This window comes from Mytilus trossulus, chromosome 2, assembly GCF_036588685.1.
Source record: "Mytilus trossulus isolate FHL-02 chromosome 2, PNRI_Mtr1.1.1.hap1, whole genome shotgun sequence".
NCBI lineage: Eukaryota > Metazoa > Mollusca > Bivalvia > Mytilida > Mytilidae > Mytilus > Mytilus trossulus.
In genome coordinates, this window is record NC_086374.1 from 47,137,863 (window position 1) to 47,156,689 (window position 18,827).

At 35.5% G+C, this 18,827-nt stretch overlaps 27 non-coding genes across 27 annotated transcripts; 13 read left to right on the forward strand and 14 right to left on the reverse strand.

Annotated features, from left to right (window-relative positions):
• Positions 1 to 1,743: 1,743 nt before the first annotated feature.
• Trnal-aag (transfer RNA leucine (anticodon AAG)) lies at positions 1,744 to 1,825 on the reverse strand. Its single transcript has one exon. It is a non-coding gene; the product is annotated as a tRNA-Leu (tRNA).
• Positions 1,826 to 2,634: 809 nt separating this feature from the next.
• On the forward strand, positions 2,635 to 2,725 carry Trnam-cau (transfer RNA methionine (anticodon CAU)). Its single transcript is given in 2 exon segments — positions 2,635 to 2,671; positions 2,690 to 2,725. It is a non-coding gene; the product is annotated as a tRNA-Met (tRNA).
• Positions 2,726 to 3,034: 309 nt separating this feature from the next.
• Trnal-aag (transfer RNA leucine (anticodon AAG)) lies at positions 3,035 to 3,116 on the reverse strand. Its single transcript has one exon. It is a non-coding gene; the product is annotated as a tRNA-Leu (tRNA).
• Positions 3,117 to 3,924: 808 nt separating this feature from the next.
• Trnam-cau (transfer RNA methionine (anticodon CAU)) lies at positions 3,925 to 4,015 on the forward strand. The gene is given in 2 exon segments: positions 3,925 to 3,961; positions 3,980 to 4,015. It is a non-coding gene; the product is annotated as a tRNA-Met (tRNA).
• Positions 4,016 to 4,324: 309 nt separating this feature from the next.
• Positions 4,325 to 4,406, reverse strand: Trnal-aag (transfer RNA leucine (anticodon AAG)). The gene has a single exon. It is a non-coding gene; the product is annotated as a tRNA-Leu (tRNA).
• An 808-nt stretch (positions 4,407 to 5,214) lies between these two features.
• Positions 5,215 to 5,305, forward strand: Trnam-cau (transfer RNA methionine (anticodon CAU)). Its single transcript is given in 2 exon segments — positions 5,215 to 5,251; positions 5,270 to 5,305. It is a non-coding gene; the product is annotated as a tRNA-Met (tRNA).
• Positions 5,306 to 5,614: 309 nt separating this feature from the next.
• Trnal-aag (transfer RNA leucine (anticodon AAG)) lies at positions 5,615 to 5,696 on the reverse strand. Its single transcript has one exon. It is a non-coding gene; the product is annotated as a tRNA-Leu (tRNA).
• Positions 5,697 to 6,504: 808 nt separating this feature from the next.
• On the forward strand, positions 6,505 to 6,595 carry Trnam-cau (transfer RNA methionine (anticodon CAU)). Its single transcript is given in 2 exon segments — positions 6,505 to 6,541; positions 6,560 to 6,595. It is a non-coding gene; the product is annotated as a tRNA-Met (tRNA).
• Positions 6,596 to 6,904: 309 nt separating this feature from the next.
• On the reverse strand, positions 6,905 to 6,986 carry Trnal-aag (transfer RNA leucine (anticodon AAG)). The gene has a single exon. It is a non-coding gene; the product is annotated as a tRNA-Leu (tRNA).
• Positions 6,987 to 7,794: 808 nt separating this feature from the next.
• Trnam-cau (transfer RNA methionine (anticodon CAU)) lies at positions 7,795 to 7,885 on the forward strand. Its single transcript is given in 2 exon segments — positions 7,795 to 7,831; positions 7,850 to 7,885. It is a non-coding gene; the product is annotated as a tRNA-Met (tRNA).
• A 309-nt stretch (positions 7,886 to 8,194) lies between these two features.
• Trnal-aag (transfer RNA leucine (anticodon AAG)) lies at positions 8,195 to 8,276 on the reverse strand. The gene has a single exon. It is a non-coding gene; the product is annotated as a tRNA-Leu (tRNA).
• An 808-nt stretch (positions 8,277 to 9,084) lies between these two features.
• Positions 9,085 to 9,175, forward strand: Trnam-cau (transfer RNA methionine (anticodon CAU)). Its single transcript is given in 2 exon segments — positions 9,085 to 9,121; positions 9,140 to 9,175. It is a non-coding gene; the product is annotated as a tRNA-Met (tRNA).
• A 309-nt stretch (positions 9,176 to 9,484) lies between these two features.
• Trnal-aag (transfer RNA leucine (anticodon AAG)) lies at positions 9,485 to 9,566 on the reverse strand. The gene has a single exon. It is a non-coding gene; the product is annotated as a tRNA-Leu (tRNA).
• Positions 9,567 to 10,374: 808 nt separating this feature from the next.
• Positions 10,375 to 10,465, forward strand: Trnam-cau (transfer RNA methionine (anticodon CAU)). The gene is given in 2 exon segments: positions 10,375 to 10,411; positions 10,430 to 10,465. It is a non-coding gene; the product is annotated as a tRNA-Met (tRNA).
• A 309-nt stretch (positions 10,466 to 10,774) lies between these two features.
• Trnal-aag (transfer RNA leucine (anticodon AAG)) lies at positions 10,775 to 10,856 on the reverse strand. Its single transcript has one exon. It is a non-coding gene; the product is annotated as a tRNA-Leu (tRNA).
• An 808-nt stretch (positions 10,857 to 11,664) lies between these two features.
• Trnam-cau (transfer RNA methionine (anticodon CAU)) lies at positions 11,665 to 11,755 on the forward strand. The gene is given in 2 exon segments: positions 11,665 to 11,701; positions 11,720 to 11,755. It is a non-coding gene; the product is annotated as a tRNA-Met (tRNA).
• A 309-nt stretch (positions 11,756 to 12,064) lies between these two features.
• On the reverse strand, positions 12,065 to 12,146 carry Trnal-aag (transfer RNA leucine (anticodon AAG)). Its single transcript has one exon. It is a non-coding gene; the product is annotated as a tRNA-Leu (tRNA).
• Positions 12,147 to 12,953: 807 nt separating this feature from the next.
• Trnam-cau (transfer RNA methionine (anticodon CAU)) lies at positions 12,954 to 13,044 on the forward strand. Its single transcript is given in 2 exon segments — positions 12,954 to 12,990; positions 13,009 to 13,044. It is a non-coding gene; the product is annotated as a tRNA-Met (tRNA).
• Positions 13,045 to 13,353: 309 nt separating this feature from the next.
• On the reverse strand, positions 13,354 to 13,435 carry Trnal-aag (transfer RNA leucine (anticodon AAG)). The gene has a single exon. It is a non-coding gene; the product is annotated as a tRNA-Leu (tRNA).
• Positions 13,436 to 14,247: 812 nt separating this feature from the next.
• Positions 14,248 to 14,338, forward strand: Trnam-cau (transfer RNA methionine (anticodon CAU)). Its single transcript is given in 2 exon segments — positions 14,248 to 14,284; positions 14,303 to 14,338. It is a non-coding gene; the product is annotated as a tRNA-Met (tRNA).
• A 309-nt stretch (positions 14,339 to 14,647) lies between these two features.
• Trnal-aag (transfer RNA leucine (anticodon AAG)) lies at positions 14,648 to 14,729 on the reverse strand. The gene has a single exon. It is a non-coding gene; the product is annotated as a tRNA-Leu (tRNA).
• Positions 14,730 to 15,537: 808 nt separating this feature from the next.
• Positions 15,538 to 15,628, forward strand: Trnam-cau (transfer RNA methionine (anticodon CAU)). Its single transcript is given in 2 exon segments — positions 15,538 to 15,574; positions 15,593 to 15,628. It is a non-coding gene; the product is annotated as a tRNA-Met (tRNA).
• Positions 15,629 to 15,937: 309 nt separating this feature from the next.
• Positions 15,938 to 16,019, reverse strand: Trnal-aag (transfer RNA leucine (anticodon AAG)). Its single transcript has one exon. It is a non-coding gene; the product is annotated as a tRNA-Leu (tRNA).
• An 808-nt stretch (positions 16,020 to 16,827) lies between these two features.
• Trnam-cau (transfer RNA methionine (anticodon CAU)) lies at positions 16,828 to 16,918 on the forward strand. The gene is given in 2 exon segments: positions 16,828 to 16,864; positions 16,883 to 16,918. It is a non-coding gene; the product is annotated as a tRNA-Met (tRNA).
• Positions 16,919 to 17,227: 309 nt separating this feature from the next.
• Positions 17,228 to 17,309, reverse strand: Trnal-aag (transfer RNA leucine (anticodon AAG)). Its single transcript has one exon. It is a non-coding gene; the product is annotated as a tRNA-Leu (tRNA).
• Positions 17,310 to 18,117: 808 nt separating this feature from the next.
• Trnam-cau (transfer RNA methionine (anticodon CAU)) lies at positions 18,118 to 18,208 on the forward strand. Its single transcript is given in 2 exon segments — positions 18,118 to 18,154; positions 18,173 to 18,208. It is a non-coding gene; the product is annotated as a tRNA-Met (tRNA).
• A 309-nt stretch (positions 18,209 to 18,517) lies between these two features.
• Positions 18,518 to 18,599, reverse strand: Trnal-aag (transfer RNA leucine (anticodon AAG)). The gene has a single exon. It is a non-coding gene; the product is annotated as a tRNA-Leu (tRNA).
• Positions 18,600 to 18,827: the final 228 nt, after the last annotated feature.

The following is an 18,827-nucleotide window of genomic DNA, read 5'->3' on the forward strand; positions in this document are numbered from 1 at the left end:
CAACTGTCAATCGTGACAAAAAACGTATGAAGGAATATAACAATATTGTTGATAGTGTTTCTAATATTGAAAAACATACCGAAGTGATTCATTTGAATAGTGCATTTGAAACAAATCAAATACGGGACGAAACGGTAGCAACAAATACATCAGATATAATGGACATTGAAGAGAACCCGTCTGAGGCCTCCACTACTGCATGTTCAGGTAACATTGAAACCGGTATAGAACGTCCAAATATAGAACTGTGTTCAATCGATACAGGTAAAGAATGTTCTGTGTCATTGAATAGTGAAATAAACAATGTAAATAAAAACAAACGTGGATTATCTATTGACATAATTGAAAAGGATAAATGTAAAACAAAAGGAAATGTACTTTCAGAATTTCCGCCGCTTAGAAAAGTAAATTACAGTGATATTCTATCTGTTACTACTCAACGCGATAGAATGGTAGAACAAAAGGACAAAAGTAAACAAACATTTCCGTCAAATATTGCAACTGATATTAAGTTAATTCCAAAATTTGTTTTGAAACAATCAGGAGGTCGCAACGAAATATTGATCGGAAAAACATTGAGGAATCGTCTGATATTGTATCATATAGATGATAAAGAATTTGAAATACTCGATTGCAGTGACCGAGGGTTCTATAAATTTAACAAAGTGTTGACTGAAGATTTCCGTGATGTAAGAACTATACCAAAACTGATGACTGATGATGTGAGAAAAGGACTAGATGAGATGATAGAATTTGCGACAAATAAAAAACTTTAATTGTTTTATTATTTTATTTTATGTTGATTTGTAAGAGAGATAGTTTGTATGGTGTTTGTGAGAATGTTGTGAAAAAGTTTTTCAAAATATTTTGATAATTTTTGTGCTCTGTTTGAATGTCTTAAAATAGATGATGATTGACTCGATATTTAATACTTCAAATTTTGATTGCGTTGTGGAATGGAATCCAGCCCAGTGCGAACAATACTTCTATTGTATTATTTTTTGTCCTCCGTCGGAAAATAAGACGTCATATTCATTTTTCACTCTAATTTTTCTTTGTATTCTGTGTAAGCTTTTTATCAATTTGAATGTATGTGCTGAATGGTAGATAAGAGTGAGTTAGAATATAAGTATATGAATATGTTTCTATAGAATATGATATGATATCTATATATGAGTATATAGTCATGAAGATAATTGTGTTCGTGAGAAATATTTCACGCATATGAATTGAAAATGTAGAATATTGAATGTTTCTTTTCAGAGAAAGGACAATAATTGATAAAATTGTTTTCATTGATGTGTAATTCTGAACTGTGATATGTAAATACGATGTTTGATTATAATAAAGATAAAAAAAAAAAAGCGCGTCAGTCTCATAATCACAAATGACAGAGCGATCTGAAGGTCGTGAGTTCGATCCTCACCCGGGGCATAGTTTTTTTCTACCCGTTACTCTTGTTTTCAACGCATTTCTGATAGTTCTGAAAACTTGTGTCATACATTTGTACCTGTAATATGCTATTTTCTGTAATGTTTGTCATGCATTTTAAAGTGCATTGAGATAGCGTTCAGCATTTGAAATATATATACTATTATCAAGGATTAAACAGAATAATTCTTTTCTATTAAGTATTACAACAATTTTAATATCTTCTGAGTATTAACTTTTTATCCATTTCATATTTTGTCAACCAATGCAAAAATCGATAAACTACTTTTCTAACTTACTAAAAAAATCACTTGGCAGCGGTGGGATTCGAACCCACGCCTCCGAGGAGACTGGTGCCTTAAACCAGCGCCTTAGACCGCTCGGCCACGCTACCGACGCTTTATATGTGAGCTAAATCAAGATATCATTCGTTTACAACATTTACAACTGTACGTATAATATGTCTTATAGGCATACATTACGAAATATTACGTAGAAATATGTTTCTTTATGGTTTTCCTATTTCAAACTAAAAAAAATTCATTGTTTATACTAATTGCAATGCAATCATATTATATATTCCGCTTCTTTCTCTAACCAGATCGAGCTATCCATTATTTGTTAAGTTCAGTTTTTGGGGGGAATGTCTATATATGGTAACATGCATAGTTTTGACTGAGAATTTGATACTCACAAGTAACTTCATACCGGAACGGAGGGGCGGTTTTCACCATTTCACATTGGACGGAACCATGCCATCTAGATTGTTCATTGTTGAGGGCGCGATCGAAGCAACCGTTTAGTCATGGGTAGAAAGTATAACGCTTGAACGCAAGCTCGCTATATCTGATCATCGAAACGTGATAAATGCACGTGCAAAACGGGCAAATTGGAAAGCAAACTATTTCTCGTTAGCAACAAATTGCCTCCGCAGATTATTATTCTGACGAGGGTCTATCTAAGCACGACTCAATTTACCTTTGGAGAAAAGAAAATGAAAAAACCTCTCAAACAATTAAAAGTATTTCAAATAGTAAAGAACTATAAAAGTGAACAACCAACACAGCTCATTATGTTTTGAAATGTGTTTCCTTTAAGATAAATATGTTTCTTTCTGCCCTACATTCACCTTGACAAGTAACTACAATGTTAATGGTAATGTTATGAAGTATTTACACCTTAAATTGGAGTTTTAGAATCATGGCCTCGGTAGCGCAGTAGGTAGCGCGTCAGTCTCATAATCACAAATGACAGAGCGATCTGAAGGTCGTGAGTTCGATCCTCACCCGGGGCATAGTTTTTTTCTACCCGTTACTCTTGTTTTCAACGCATTTCTGATAGTTCTGAAAACTTGTGTCATACATTTGTACCTGTAATATGCTATTTTCTGTAATGTTTGTCATGCATTTTAAAGTGCATTGAGATAGCGTTCAGCATTTGAAATATATATACTATTATCAAGGATTAAACAGAATAATTCTTTTCTATTAAGTATTACAACAATTTTAATATCTTCTGAGTATTAACTTTTTATCCATTTCATATTTTGTCAACCAATGCAAAAATCGATAAACTACTTTTCTAACTTACTAAAAAAATCACTTGGCAGCGGTGGGATTCGAACCCACGCCTCCGAGGAGACTGGTGCCTTAAACCAGCGCCTTAGACCGCTCGGCCAAGCTACCGACGCTTTATATGTGAGCTAAATCAAGATATCATTCGTTTACAACATTTACAACTGTACGTATAATATGTCTTATAGGCATACATTACGAAATATTACGTAGAAATATGTTTCTTTATGGTTTTCCTATTTCAAACTAAAAAAATTCATTGTTTATACTAATTGCAATGCAATCATATTATATATTCCGCTTCTTTCTCTAACCAGATCGAGCTATCCATTATTTGTTAAGTTCAGTTTTTGGGGGGAATGTCTATATATGGTAACATGCATAGTTTTGACTGAGAATTTGATACTCACAAGTAACTTCATACCGGAACGGAGGGGCGGTTTTCACCATTTCACATTGGACGGAACCATGCCATCTAGATTGTTCATTGTTGAGGGCGCGATCGAAGCAACCGTTTAGTCATGGGTAGAAAGTATAACGCTTGAACGCAAGCTCGCTATATCTGATCATCGAAACGTGATAAATGCACGTGCAAAACGGGCAAATTGGAAAGCAAACTATTTCTCGTTAGCAACAAATTGCCTCCGCAGATTATTATTCTGACGAGGGTCTATCTAAGCACGACTCAATTTACCTTTGGAGAAAAGAAAATGAAAAAACCTCTCAAACAATTAAAAGTATTTCAAATAGTAAAGAACTATAAAAGTGAACAACCAACACAGCTCATTATGTTTTGAAATGTGTTTCCTTTAAGATAAATATGTTTCTTTCTGCCCTACATTCACCTTGACAAGTAACTACAATGTTAATGGTAATGTTATGAAGTATTTACACCTTAAATTGGAGTTTTAGAATCATGGCCTCGGTAGCGCAGTAGGTAGCGCGTCAGTCTCATAATCACAAATGACAGAGCGATCTGAAGGTCGTGAGTTCGATCCTCACCCGGGGCATAGTTTTTTTCTACCCGTTACTCTTGTTTTCAACGCATTTCTGATAGTTCTGAAAACTTGTGTCATACATTTGTACCTGTAATATGCTATTTTCTGTAATGTTTGTCATGCATTTTAAAGTGCATTGAGATAGCGTTCAGCATTTGAAATATATATACTATTATCAAGGATTAAACAGAATAATTCTTTTCTATTAAGTATTACAACAATTTTAATATCTTCTGAGTATTAACTTTTTATCCATTTCATATTTTGTCAACCAATGCAAAAATCGATAAACTACTTTTCTAACTTACTAAAAAAATCACTTGGCAGCGGTGGGATTCGAACCCACGCCTCCGAGGAGACTGGTGCCTTAAACCAGCGCCTTAGACTGCTCGGCCACGCTACCGACGCTTTATATGTGAGCTAAATCAAGATATCATTCGTTTACAACATTTACAACTGTACGTATAATATGTCTTATAGGCATACATTACGAAATATTACGTAGAAATATGTTTCTTTATGGTTTTCCTATTTCAAACTAAAAAAATTCATTGTTTATACTAATTGCAATGCAATCATATTATATATTCCGCTTCTTTCTCTAACCAGATCGAGCTATCCATTATTTGTTAAGTTCAGTTTTTGGGGGGAATGTCTATATATGGTAACATGCATAGTTTTGACTGAGAATTTGATACTCACAAGTAACTTCATACCGGAACGGAGGGGCGGTTTTCACCATTTCACATTGGACGGAACCATGCCATCTAGATTGTTCATTGTTGAGGGCGCGATCGAAGCAACCGTTTAGTCATGGGTAGAAAGTATAACGCTTGAACGCGAGCTCGCTATATCTGATCATCGAAACGTGATAAATGCACGTGCAAAACGGGCAAATTGGAAAGCAAACTATTTCTCGTTAGCAACAAATTGCCTCCGCAGATTATTATTCTGACGAGGGTCTATCTAAGCACGACTCAATTTACCTTTGGAGAAAAGAAAATGAAAAAACCTCTCAAACAATTAAAAGTATTTCAAATAGTAAAGAACTATAAAAGTGAACAACCAACACAGCTCATTATGTTTTGAAATGTGTTTCCTTTAAGATAAATATGTTTCTTTCTGCCCTACATTCACCTTGACAAGTAACTACAATGTTAATGGTAATGTTATGAAGTATTTACACCTTAAATTGGAGTTTTAGAATCATGGCCTCGGTAGCGCAGTAGGTAGCGCGTCAGTCTCATAATCACAAATGACAGAGCGATCTGAAGGTCGTGAGTTCGATCCTCACCCGGGGCATAGTTTTTTTCTACCCGTTACTCTTGTTTTCAACGCATTTCTGATAGTTCTGAAAACTTGTGTCATACATTTGTACCTGTAATATGCTATTTTCTGTAATGTTTGTCATGCATTTTAAAGTGCATTGAGATAGCGTTCAGCATTTGAAATATATATACTATTATCAAGGATTAAACAGAATAATTCTTTTCTATTAAGTATTACAACAATTTTAATATCTTCTGAGTATTAACTTTTTATCCATTTCATATTTTGTCAACCAATGCAAAAATCGATAAACTACTTTTCTAACTTACTAAAAAAATCACTTGGCAGCGGTGGGATTCGAACCCACGCCTCCGAGGAGACTGGTGCCTTAAACCAGCGCCTTAGACCGCTCGGCCACGCTACCGACGCTTTATATGTGAGCTAAATCAAGATATCATTCGTTTACAACATTTACAACTGTACGTATAATATGTCTTATAGGCATACATTACGAAATATTACGTAGAAATATGTTTCTTTATGGTTTTCCTATTTCAAACTAAAAAAATTCATTGTTTATACTAATTGCAATGCAATCATATTATATATTCCGCTTCTTTCTCTAACCAGATCGAGCTATCCATTATTTGTTAAGTTCAGTTTTTGGGGGGAATGTCTATATATGGTAACATGCATAGTTTTGACTGAGAATTTGATACTCACAAGTAACTTCATACCGGAACGGAGGGGCGGTTTTCACCATTTCACATTGGACGGAACCATGCCATCTAGATTGTTCATTGTTGAGGGCGCGATCGAAGCAACCGTTTAGTCATGGGTAGAAAGTATAACGCTTGAACGCGAGCTCGCTATATCTGATCATCGAAACGTGATAAATGCACGTGCAAAACGGGCAAATTGGAAAGCAAACTATTTCTCGTTAGCAACAAATTGCCTCCGCAGATTATTATTCTGACGAGGGTCTATCTAAGCACGACTCAATTTACCTTTGGAGAAAAGAAAATGAAAAAACCTCTCAAACAATTAAAAGTATTTCAAATAGTAAAGAACTATAAAAGTGAACAACCAACACAGCTCATTATGTTTTGAAATGTGTTTCCTTTAAGATAAATATGTTTCTTTCTGCCCTACATTCACCTTGACAAGTAACTACAATGTTAATGGTAATGTTATGAAGTATTTACACCTTAAATTGGAGTTTTAGAATCATGGCCTCGGTAGCGCAGTAGGTAGCGCGTCAGTCTCATAATCACAAATGACAGAGCGATCTGAAGGTCGTGAGTTCGATCCTCACCCGGGGCATAGTTTTTTTCTACCCGTTACTCTTGTTTTCAACGCATTTCTGATAGTTCTGAAAACTTGTGTCATACATTTGTACCTGTAATATGCTATTTTCTGTAATGTTTGTCATGCATTTTAAAGTGCATTGAGATAGCGTTCAGCATTTGAAATATATATACTATTATCAAGGATTAAACAGAATAATTCTTTTCTATTAAGTATTACAACAATTTTAATATCTTCTGAGTATTAACTTTTTATCCATTTCATATTTTGTCAACCAATGCAAAAATCGATAAACTACTTTTCTAACTTACTAAAAAAATCACTTGGCAGCGGTGGGATTCGAACCCACGCCTCCGAGGAGACTGGTGCCTTAAACCAGCGCCTTAGACCGCTCGGCCACGCTACCGACGCTTTATATGTGAGCTAAATCAAGATATCATTCGTTTACAACATTTACAACTGTACGTATAATATGTCTTATAGGCATACATTACGAAATATTACGTAGAAATATGTTTCTTTATGGTTTTCCTATTTCAAACTAAAAAAATTCATTGTTTATACTAATTGCAATGCAATCATATTATATATTCCGCTTCTTTCTCTAACCAGATCGAGCTATCCATTATTTGTTAAGTTCAGTTTTTGGGGGGAATGTCTATATATGGTAACATGCATAGTTTTGACTGAGAATTTGATACTCACAAGTAACTTCATACCGGAACGGAGGGGCGGTTTTCACCATTTCACATTGGACGGAACCATGCCATCTAGATTGTTCATTGTTGAGGGCGCGATCGAAGCAACCGTTTAGTCATGGGTAGAAAGTATAACGCTTGAACGCGAGCTCGCTATATCTGATCATCGAAACGTGATAAATGCACGTGCAAAACGGGCAAATTGGAAAGCAAACTATTTCTCGTTAGCAACAAATTGCCTCCGCAGATTATTATTCTGACGAGGGTCTATCTAAGCACGACTCAATTTACCTTTGGAGAAAAGAAAATGAAAAAACCTCTCAAACAATTAAAAGTATTTCAAATAGTAAAGAACTATAAAAGTGAACAACCAACACAGCTCATTATGTTTTGAAATGTGTTTCCTTTAAGATAAATATGTTTCTTTCTGCCCTACATTCACCTTGACAAGTAACTACAATGTTAATGGTAATGTTATGAAGTATTTACACCTTAAATTGGAGTTTTAGAATCATGGCCTCGGTAGCGCAGTAGGTAGCGCGTCAGTCTCATAATCACAAATGACAGAGCGATCTGAAGGTCGTGAGTTCGATCCTCACCCGGGGCATAGTTTTTTTCTACCCGTTACTCTTGTTTTCAACGCATTTCTGATAGTTCTGAAAACTTGTGTCATACATTTGTACCTGTAATATGCTATTTTCTGTAATGTTTGTCATGCATTTTAAAGTGCATTGAGATAGCGTTCAGCATTTGAAATATATATACTATTATCAAGGATTAAACAGAATAATTCTTTTCTATTAAGTATTACAACAATTTTAATATCTTCTGAGTATTAACTTTTTATCCATTTCATATTTTGTCAACCAATGCAAAAATCGATAAACTACTTTTCTAACTTACTAAAAAAATCACTTGGCAGCGGTGGGATTCGAACCCACGCCTCCGAGGAGACTGGTGCCTTAAACCAGCGCCTTAGACCGCTCGGCCACGCTACCGACGCTTTATATGTGAGCTAAATCAAGATATCATTCGTTTACAACATTTACAACTGTACGTATAATATGTCTTATAGGCATACATTACGAAATATTACGTAGAAATATGTTTCTTTATGGTTTTCCTATTTCAAACTAAAAAAATTCATTGTTTATACTAATTGCAATGCAATCATATTATATATTCCGCTTCTTTCTCTAACCAGATCGAGCTATCCATTATTTGTTAAGTTCAGTTTTTGGGGGGAATGTCTATATATGGTAACATGCATAGTTTTGACTGAGAATTTGATACTCACAAGTAACTTCATACCGGAACGGAGGGGCGGTTTTCACCATTTCACATTGGACGGAACCATGCCATCTAGATTGTTCATTGTTGAGGGCGCGATCGAAGCAACCGTTTAGTCATGGGTAGAAAGTATAACGCTTGAACGCGAGCTCGCTATATCTGATCATCGAAACGTGATAAATGCACGTGCAAAACGGGCAAATTGGAAAGCAAACTATTTCTCGTTAGCAACAAATTGCCTCCGCAGATTATTATTCTGACGAGGGTCTATCTAAGCACGACTCAATTTACCTTTGGAGAAAAGAAAATGAAAAAACCTCTCAAACAATTAAAAGTATTTCAAATAGTAAAGAACTATAAAAGTGAACAACCAACACAGCTCATTATGTTTTGAAATGTGTTTCCTTTAAGATAAATATGTTTCTTTCTGCCCTACATTCACCTTGACAAGTAACTACAATGTTAATGGTAATGTTATGAAGTATTTACACCTTAAATTGGAGTTTTAGAATCATGGCCTCGGTAGCGCAGTAGGTAGCGCGTCAGTCTCATAATCACAAATGACAGAGCGATCTGAAGGTCGTGAGTTCGATCCTCACCCGGGGCATAGTTTTTTTCTACCCGTTACTCTTGTTTTCAACGCATTTCTGATAGTTCTGAAAACTTGTGTCATACATTTGTACCTGTAATATGCTATTTTCTGTAATGTTTGTCATGCATTTTAAAGTGCATTGAGATAGCGTTCAGCATTTGAAATATATATACTATTATCAAGGATTAAACAGAATAATTCTTTTCTATTAAGTATTACAACAATTTTAATATCTTCTGAGTATTAACTTTTTATCCATTTCATATTTTGTCAACCAATGCAAAAATCGATAAACTACTTTTCTAACTTACTAAAAAAATCACTTGGCAGCGGTGGGATTCGAACCCACGCCTCCGAGGAGACTGGTGCCTTAAACCAGCGCCTTAGACCGCTCGGCCACGCTACCGACGCTTTATATGTGAGCTAAATCAAGATATCATTCGTTTACAACATTTACAACTGTACGTATAATATGTCTTATAGGCATACATTACGAAATATTACGTAGAAATATGTTTCTTTATGGTTTTCCTATTTCAAACTAAAAAAATTCATTGTTTATACTAATTGCAATGCAATCATATTATATATTCCGCTTCTTTCTCTAACCAGATCGAGCTATCCATTATTTGTTAAGTTCAGTTTTTGGGGGGAATGTCTATATATGGTAACATGCATAGTTTTGACTGAGAATTTGATACTCACAAGTAACTTCATACCGGAACGGAGGGGCGGTTTTCACCATTTCACATTGGACGGAACCATGCCATCTAGATTGTTCATTGTTGAGGGCGCGATCGAAGCAACCGTTTAGTCATGGGTAGAAAGTATAACGCTTGAACGCGAGCTCGCTATATCTGATCATCGAAACGTGATAAATGCACGTGCAAAACGGGCAAATTGGAAAGCAAACTATTTCTCGTTAGCAACAAATTGCCTCCGCAGATTATTATTCTGACGAGGGTCTATCTAAGCACGACTCAATTTACCTTTGGAGAAAAGAAAATGAAAAAACCTCTCAAACAATTAAAAGTATTTCAAATAGTAAAGAACTATAAAAGTGAACAACCAACACAGCTCATTATGTTTTGAAATGTGTTTCCTTTAAGATAAATATGTTTCTTTCTGCCCTACATTCACCTTGACAAGTAACTACAATGTTAATGGTAATGTTATGAAGTATTTACACCTTAAATTGGAGTTTTAGAATCATGGCCTCGGTAGCGCAGTAGGTAGCGCGTCAGTCTCATAATCACAAATGACAGAGCGATCTGAAGGTCGTGAGTTCGATCCTCACCCGGGGCATAGTTTTTTTCTACCCGTTACTCTTGTTTTCAACGCATTTCTGATAGTTCTGAAAACTTGTGTCATACATTTGTACCTGTAATATGCTATTTTCTGTAATGTTTGTCATGCATTTTAAAGTGCATTGAGATAGCGTTCAGCATTTGAAATATATATACTATTATCAAGGATTAAACAGAATAATTCTTTTCTATTAAGTATTACAACAATTTTAATATCTTCTGAGTATTAACTTTTTATCCATTTCATATTTTGTCAACCAATGCAAAAATCGATAAACTACTTTTCTAACTTACTAAAAAAATCACTTGGCAGCGGTGGGATTCGAACCCACGCCTCCGAGGAGACTGGTGCCTTAAACCAGCGCCTTAGACCGCTCGGCCACTCTACCGACGCTTTATATGTGAGCTAAATCAAGATATCATTCGTTTACAACATTTACAACTGTACGTATAATATGTCTTATAGGCATACATTACGAAATATTACGTAGAAATATGTTTCTTTATGGTTTTCCTATTTCAAACTAAAAAAATTCATTGTTTATACTAATTGCAATGCAATCATATTATATATTCCGCTTCTTTCTCTAACCAGATCGAGCTATCCATTATTTGTTAAGTTCAGTTTTTGGGGGGAATGTCTATATATGGTAACATGCATAGTTTTGACTGAGAATTTGATACTCACAAGTAACTTCATACCGGAACGGAGGGGCGGTTTTCACCATTTCACATTGGACGGAACCATGCCATCTAGATTGTTCATTGTTGAGGGCGCGATCGAAGCAACCGTTTAGTCATGGGTAGAAAGTATAACGCTTGAACGCGAGCTCGCTATATCTGATCATCGAAACGTGATAAATGCACGTGCAAAACGGGCAAATTGGAAAGCAAACTATTTCTCGTTAGCAACAAATTGCCTCCGCAGATTATTATTCTGACGAGGGTCTATCTAAGCACGACTCAATTTACCTTTGGAGAAAAGAAAATGAAAAAACCTCTCAAACAATTAAAAGTATTTCAAATAGTAAAGAACTATAAAAGTGAACAACCAACACAGCTCATTATGTTTTGAAATGTGTTTCCTTTAAGATAAATATGTTTCTTTCTGCCCTACATTCACCTTGACAAGTAACTACAATGTTAATGGTAATGTTATGAAGTATTTACACCTTAAATTGGAGTTTTAGAATCATGGCCTCGGTAGCGCAGTAGGTAGCGCGTCAGTCTCATAATCACAAATGACAGAGCGATCTGAAGGTCGTGAGTTCGATCCTCACCCGGGGCATAGTTTTTTTCTACCCGTTACTCTTGTTTTCAACGCATTTCTGATAGTTCTGAAAACTTGTGTCATACATTTGTACCTGTAATATGCTATTTTCTGTAATGTTTGTCATGCATTTTAAAGTGCATTGAGATAGCGTTCAGCATTTGAAATATATATACTATTATCAAGGATTAAACAGAATAATTCTTTTCTATTAAGTATTACAACAATTTTAATATCTTCTGAGTATTAACTTTTTATCCATTTCATATTTTGTCAACCAATGCAAAAATCGATAAACTACTTTTCTAACTTACTAAAAAAATCACTTGGCAGCGGTGGGATTCGAACCCACGCCTCCGAGGAGACTGGTGCCTTAAACCAGCGCCTTAGACCGCTCGGCCACGCTACCGTCGCTTTATATGTGAGCTAAATCAAGATATCATTCGTTTACAACATTTACAACTGTACGTATAATATGTCTTATAGGCATACATTACGAAATATTACGTAGAAATATGTTTCTTTATGGTTTTCCTATTTCAAACTAAAAAAATTCATTGTTTATACTAATTGCAATGCAATCATATTATATATTCCGCTTCTTTCTCTAACCAGATCGAGCTATCCATTATTTGTTAAGTTCAGTTTTTGGGGGGAATGTCTATATATGGTAACATGCATAGTTTTGACTGAGAATTTGATACTCACAAGTAACTTCATACCGGAACGGAGGGGCGGTTTTCACCATTTCACATTGGACGGAACCATGCCATCTAGATTGTTCATTGTTGAGGGCGCGATCGAAGCAACCGTTTAGTCATGGGTAGAAAGTATAACGCTTGAACGCGAGCTCGCTATATCTGATCATCGAAACGTGATAAATGCACGTGCAAAACGGGCAAATTGGAAAGCAAACTATTTCTCGTTAGCAACAAATTGCCTCCGCAGATTATTATTCTGACGAGGGTCTATCTAAGCACGACTCAATTTACCTTTGGAGAAAAGAAAATGAAAAAACCTCTCAAACAATTAAAAGTATTTCAAATAGTAAAGAACTATAAAAGTGAACAACCAACACAGCTCATTATGTTTTGAAATGTGTTTCCTTTAAGATAAATATGTTTCTTTCTGCCCTACATTCACCTTGACAAGTAACTACAATGTTAATGTAATGTTATGAAGTATTTACACCTTAAATTGGAGTTTTAGAATCATGGCCTCGGTAGCGCAGTAGGTAGCGCGTCAGTCTCATAATCACAAATGACAGAGCGATCTGAAGGTCGTGAGTTCGATCCTCACCCGGGGCATAGTTTTTTTCTACCCGTTACTCTTGTTTTCAACGCATTTCTGATAGTTCTGAAAACTTGTGTCATACATTTGTACCTGTAATATGCTATTTTCTGTAATGTTTGTCATGCATTTTAAAGTGCATTGAGATAGCGTTCAGCATTTGAAATATATATACTATTATCAAGGATTAAACAGAATAATTCTTTTCTATTAAGTATTACAACAATTTTAATATCTTCTGAGTATTAACTTTTTATCCATTTCATATTTTGTCAACCAATGCAAAAATCGATAAACTACTTTTCTAACTTACTAAAAAAATCACTTGGCAGCGGTGGGATTCGAACCCACGCCTCCGAGGAGACTGGTGCCTTAAACCAGCGCCTTAGACCGCTCGGCCACGCTACCGACGCTTTATATGTGAGCTAAATCAAGATATCATTCGTTTACAACATTTACAACTGTACGTATATTAAATATGTCTTATAGGCATACATTACGAAATATTACGTAGAAATATGTTTCTTTATGGTTTTCCTATTTCAAACTAAAAAAATTCATTGTTTATACTAATTGCAATGCAATCATATTATATATTCCGCTTCTTTCTCTAACCAGATCGAGCTATCCATTATTTGTTAAGTTCAGTTTTTGGGGGGAATGTCTATATATGGTAACATGCATAGTTTTGACTGAGAATTTGATACTCACAAGTAACTTCATACCGGAACGGAGGGGCGGTTTTCACCATTTCACATTGGACGGAACCATGCCATCTAGATTGTTCATTGTTGAGGGCGCGATCGAAGCAACCGTTTAGTCATGGGTAGAAAGTATAACGCTTGAACGCGAGCTCGCTATATCTGATCATCGAAACGTGATAAATGCACGTGCAAAACGGGCAAATTGGAAAGCAAACTATTTCTCGTTAGCAACAAATTGCCTCCGCAGATTATTATTCTGACGAGGGTCTATCTAAGCACGACTCAATTTACCTTTGGAGAAAAGAAAATGAAAAAACCTCTCAAACAATTAAAAGTATTTCAAATAGTAAAGAACTATAAAAGTGAACAACCAACACAGCTCATTATGTTTTGAAATGTGTTTCCTTTAAGATAAATATGTTTCTTTCTGCCCTACATTCACCTTGACAAGTAACTACAATGTTAATGGTAATGTTATGAAGTATTTACACCTTAAATTGGAGTTTTAGAATCATGGCCTCGGTAGCGCAGTAGGTAGCGCGTCAGTCTCATAATCACAAATGACAGAGCGATCTGAAGGTCGTGAGTTCGATCCTCACCCGGGGCATAGTTTTTTTCTACCCGTTACTCTTGTTTTCAACGCATTTCTGATAGTTCTGAAAACTTGTGTCATACATTTGTACCTGTAATATGCTATTTTCTGTAATGTTTGTCATGCATTTTAAAGTGCATTGAGATAGCGTTCAGCATTTGAAATATATATACTATTATCAAGGATTAAACAGAATAATTCTTTTCTATTAAGTATTACAACAATTTTAATATCTTCTGAGTATTAACTTTTTATCCATTTCATATTTTGTCAACCAATGCAAAAATCGATAAACTACTTTTCTAACTTACTAAAAAAATCACTTGGCAGCGGTGGGATTCGAACCCACGCCTCCGAGGAGACTGGTGCCTTAAACCAGCGCCTTAGACCGCTCGGCCACGCTACCGACGCTTTATATGTGAGCTAAATCAAGATATCATTCGTTTACAACATTTACAACTGTACGTATAATATGTCTTATAGGCATACATTACGAAATATTACGTAGAAATATGTTTCTTTATGGTTTTCCTATTTCAAACTAAAAAAATTCATTGTTTATACTAATTGCAATGCAATCATATTATATATTCCGCTTCTTTCTCTAACCAGATCGAGCTATCCATTATTTGTTAAGTTCAGTTTTTGGGGGGAATGTCTATATATGGTAACATGCATAGTTTTGACTGAGAATTTGATACTCACAAGTAACTTCATACCGGAACGGAGGGGCGGTTTTCACCATTTCACATTGGACGGAACCATGCCATCTAGATTGTTCATTGTTGAGGGCGCGATCGAAGCAACCGTTTAGTCATGGGTAGAAAGTATAACGCTTGAACGCGAGCTCGCTATATCTGATCATCGAAACGTGATAAATGCACGTGCAAAACGGGCAAATTGGAAAGCAAACTATTTCTCGTTAGCAACAAATTGCCTCCGCAGATTATTATTCTGACGAGGGTCTATCTAAGCACGACTCAATTTACCTTTGGAGAAAAGAAAATGAAAAAACCTCTCAAACAATTAAAAGTATTTCAAATAGTAAAGAACTATAAAAGTGAACAACCAACACAGCTCATTATGTTTTGAAATGTGTTTCCTTTAAGATAAATATGTTTCTTTCTGCCCTACATTCACCTTGACAAGTAACTACAATGTTAATGGTAATGTTATGAAGTATTTACACCTTAAATTGGAGTTTTAGAATCATGGCCTCGGTAGCGCAGTAGGTAGCGCGTCAGTCTCATAATCACAAATGACAGAGCGATCTGAAGGTCGTGAGTTCGATCCTCACCCGGGGCATAGTTTTTTTCTACCCGTTACTCTTGTTTTCAACGCATTTCTGATAGTTCTGAAAACTTGTGTCATACATTTGTACCTGTAATATGCTATTTTCTGTAATGTTTGTCATGCATTTTAAAGTGCATTGAGATAGCGTTCAGCATTTGAAATATATATACTATTATCAAGGATTAAACAGAATAATTCTTTTCTATTAAGTATTACAACAATTTTAATATCTTCTGAGTATTAACTTTTTATCCATTTCATATTTTGTCAACCAATGCAAAAATCGATAAACTACTTTTCTAACTTACTAAAAAAATCACTTGGCAGCGGTGGGATTCGAACCCACGCCTCCGAGGAGACTGGTGCCTTAAACCAGCGCCTTAGACCGCTCGGCCACGCTACCGACGCTTTATATGTGAGCTAAATCAAGATATCATTCGTTTACAACATTTACAACTGTACGTATAATATGTCTTATAGGCATACATTACGAAATATTACGTAGAAATATGTTTCTTTATGGTTTTCCTATTTCAAACTAAAAAAATTCATTGTTTATACTAATTGCAATGCAATCATATTATATATTCCGCTTCTTTCTCTAACCAGATCGAGCTATCCATTATTTGTTAAGTTCAGTTTTTGGGGGGAATGTCTATATATGGTAACATGCATAGTTTTGACTGAGAATTTGATACTCACAAGTAACTTCATACCGGAACGGAGGGGCGGTTTTCACCATTTCACATTGGACGGAACCATGCCATCTAGATTGTTCATTGTTGAGGGCGCGATCGAAGCAACCGTTTAGTCATGGGTAGAAAGTATAACGCTTGAACGCGAGCTCGCTATATCTGATCATCGAAACGTGATAAATGCACGTGCAAAACGGGCAAATTGGAAAGCAAACTATTTCTCGTTAGCAACAAATTGCCTCCGCAGATTATTATTCTGACGAGGGTCTATCTAAGCACGACTCAATTTACCTTTGGAGAAAAGAAAATGAAAAAACCTCTCAAACAATTAAAAGTATTTCAAATAGTAAAGAACTATAAAAGTGAACAACCAACACAGCTCATTATGTTTTGAAATGTGTTTCCTTTAAGATAAATATGTTTCTTTCTGCCCTACATTCACCTTGACAAGTAACTACAATGTTAATGGTAATGTTATGAAGTATTTACACCTTAAATTGGAGTTTTAGAATCATGGCCTCGGTAGCGCAGTAGGTAGCGCGTCAGTCTCATAATCACAAATGACAGAGCGATCTGAAGGTCGTGAGTTCGATCCTCACCCGGGGCATAGTTTTTTTCTACCCGTTACTCTTGTTTTCAACGCATTTCTGATAGTTCTGAAAACTTGTGTCATACATTTGTACCTGTAATATGCTATTTTCTGTAATGTTTGTCATGCATTTTAAAGTGCATTGAGATAGCGTTCAGCATTTGAAATATATATACTATTATCAAGGATTAAACAGAATAATTCTTTTCTATTAAGTATTACAACAATTTTAATATCTTCTGAGTATTAACTTTTTATCCATTTCATATTTTGTCAACCAATGCAAAAATCGATAAACTACTTTTCTAACTTACTAAAAAAATCACTTGGCAGCGGTGGGATTCGAACCCACGCCTCCGAGGAGACTGGTGCCTTAAACCAGCGCCTTAGACTGCTCGGCCACGCTACCGACGCTTTATATGTGAGCTAAATCAAGATATCATTCGTTTACAACATTTACAACTGTACGTATAATATGTCTTATAGGCATACATTACGAAATATTACGTAGAAATATGTTTCTTTATGGTTTTCCTATTTCAAACTAAAAAAATTCATTGTTTATACTAATTGCAATGCAATCATATTATATATTCCGCTTCTTTCTCTAACCAGATCGAGCTATCCATTATTTGTTAAGTTCAGTTTTTGGGGGGAATGTCTATATATGGTAACATGCATAGTTTTGACTGAGAATTTGATACTCACAAGTAACTTCATACCGGAACGGAGGGGCGGTTTTCACCATTTCACATTGGACGGAACCATGCCATCTAGATTGTTCATTGTTGAGGGCGCGATCGAAGCAACCGTTTAGTCATGGGTAGAAAGTATAACGCTTGAACGCGAGCTCGCTATATCTGATCATCGAAACGTGATAAATGCACGTGCAAAACGGGCAAATTGGAAAGCAAACTATTTCTCGTTAGCAACAAATTGCCTCCGCAGATTATTATTCTGACGAGGGTCTATCTAAGCACGACTCAATTTACCTTTGGAGAAAAGAAAATGAAAAAACCTCTCAAACAATTAAAAGTATTTCAAATAGTAAAGAACTATAAAAGTGAACAACCAACACAGCTCATTATGTTTTGAAATGTGTTTCCTTTAAGATAAATATGTTTCTTTCTGCCCTACATTCACCTTGACAAGTAACTACAATGTTAATGGTAATGTTATGAAGTATTTACACCTTAAATTGGAGTTTTAGAATCATGGCCTCGGTAGCGCAGTAGGTAGCGCGTCAGTCTCATAATCACAAATGACAGAGCGATCTGAAGGTCGTGAGTTCGATCCTCACCCGGGGCATAGTTTTTTTCTACCCGTTACTCTTGTTTTCAACGCATTTCTGATAGTTCTGAAAACTTGTGTCATACATTTGTACCTGTAATATGCTATTTTCTGTAATGTTTGTCATGCATTTTAAAGTGCATTGAGATAGCGTTCAGCATTTGAAATATATATACTATTATCAAGGATTAAACAGAATAATTCTTTTCTATTAAGTATTACAACAATTTTAATATCTTCTGAGTATTAACTTTTTATCCATTTCATATTTTGTCAACCAATGCAAAAATCGATAAACTACTTTTCTAACTTACTAAAAAAATCACTTGGCAGCGGTGGGATTCGAACCCACGCCTCCGAGGAGACTGGTGCCTTAAACCAGCGCCTTAGACTGCTCGGCCACGCTACCGACGCTTTATATGTGAGCTAAATCAAGATATCATTCGTTTACAACATTTACAACTGTACGTATAATATGTCTTATAGGCATACATTACGAAATATTACGTAGAAATATGTTTCTTTATGGTTTTCCTATTTCAAACTAAAAAAATTCATTGTTTATACTAATTGCAATGCAATCATATTATATATTCCGCTTCTTTCTCTAACCAGATCGAGCTATCCATTATTTGTT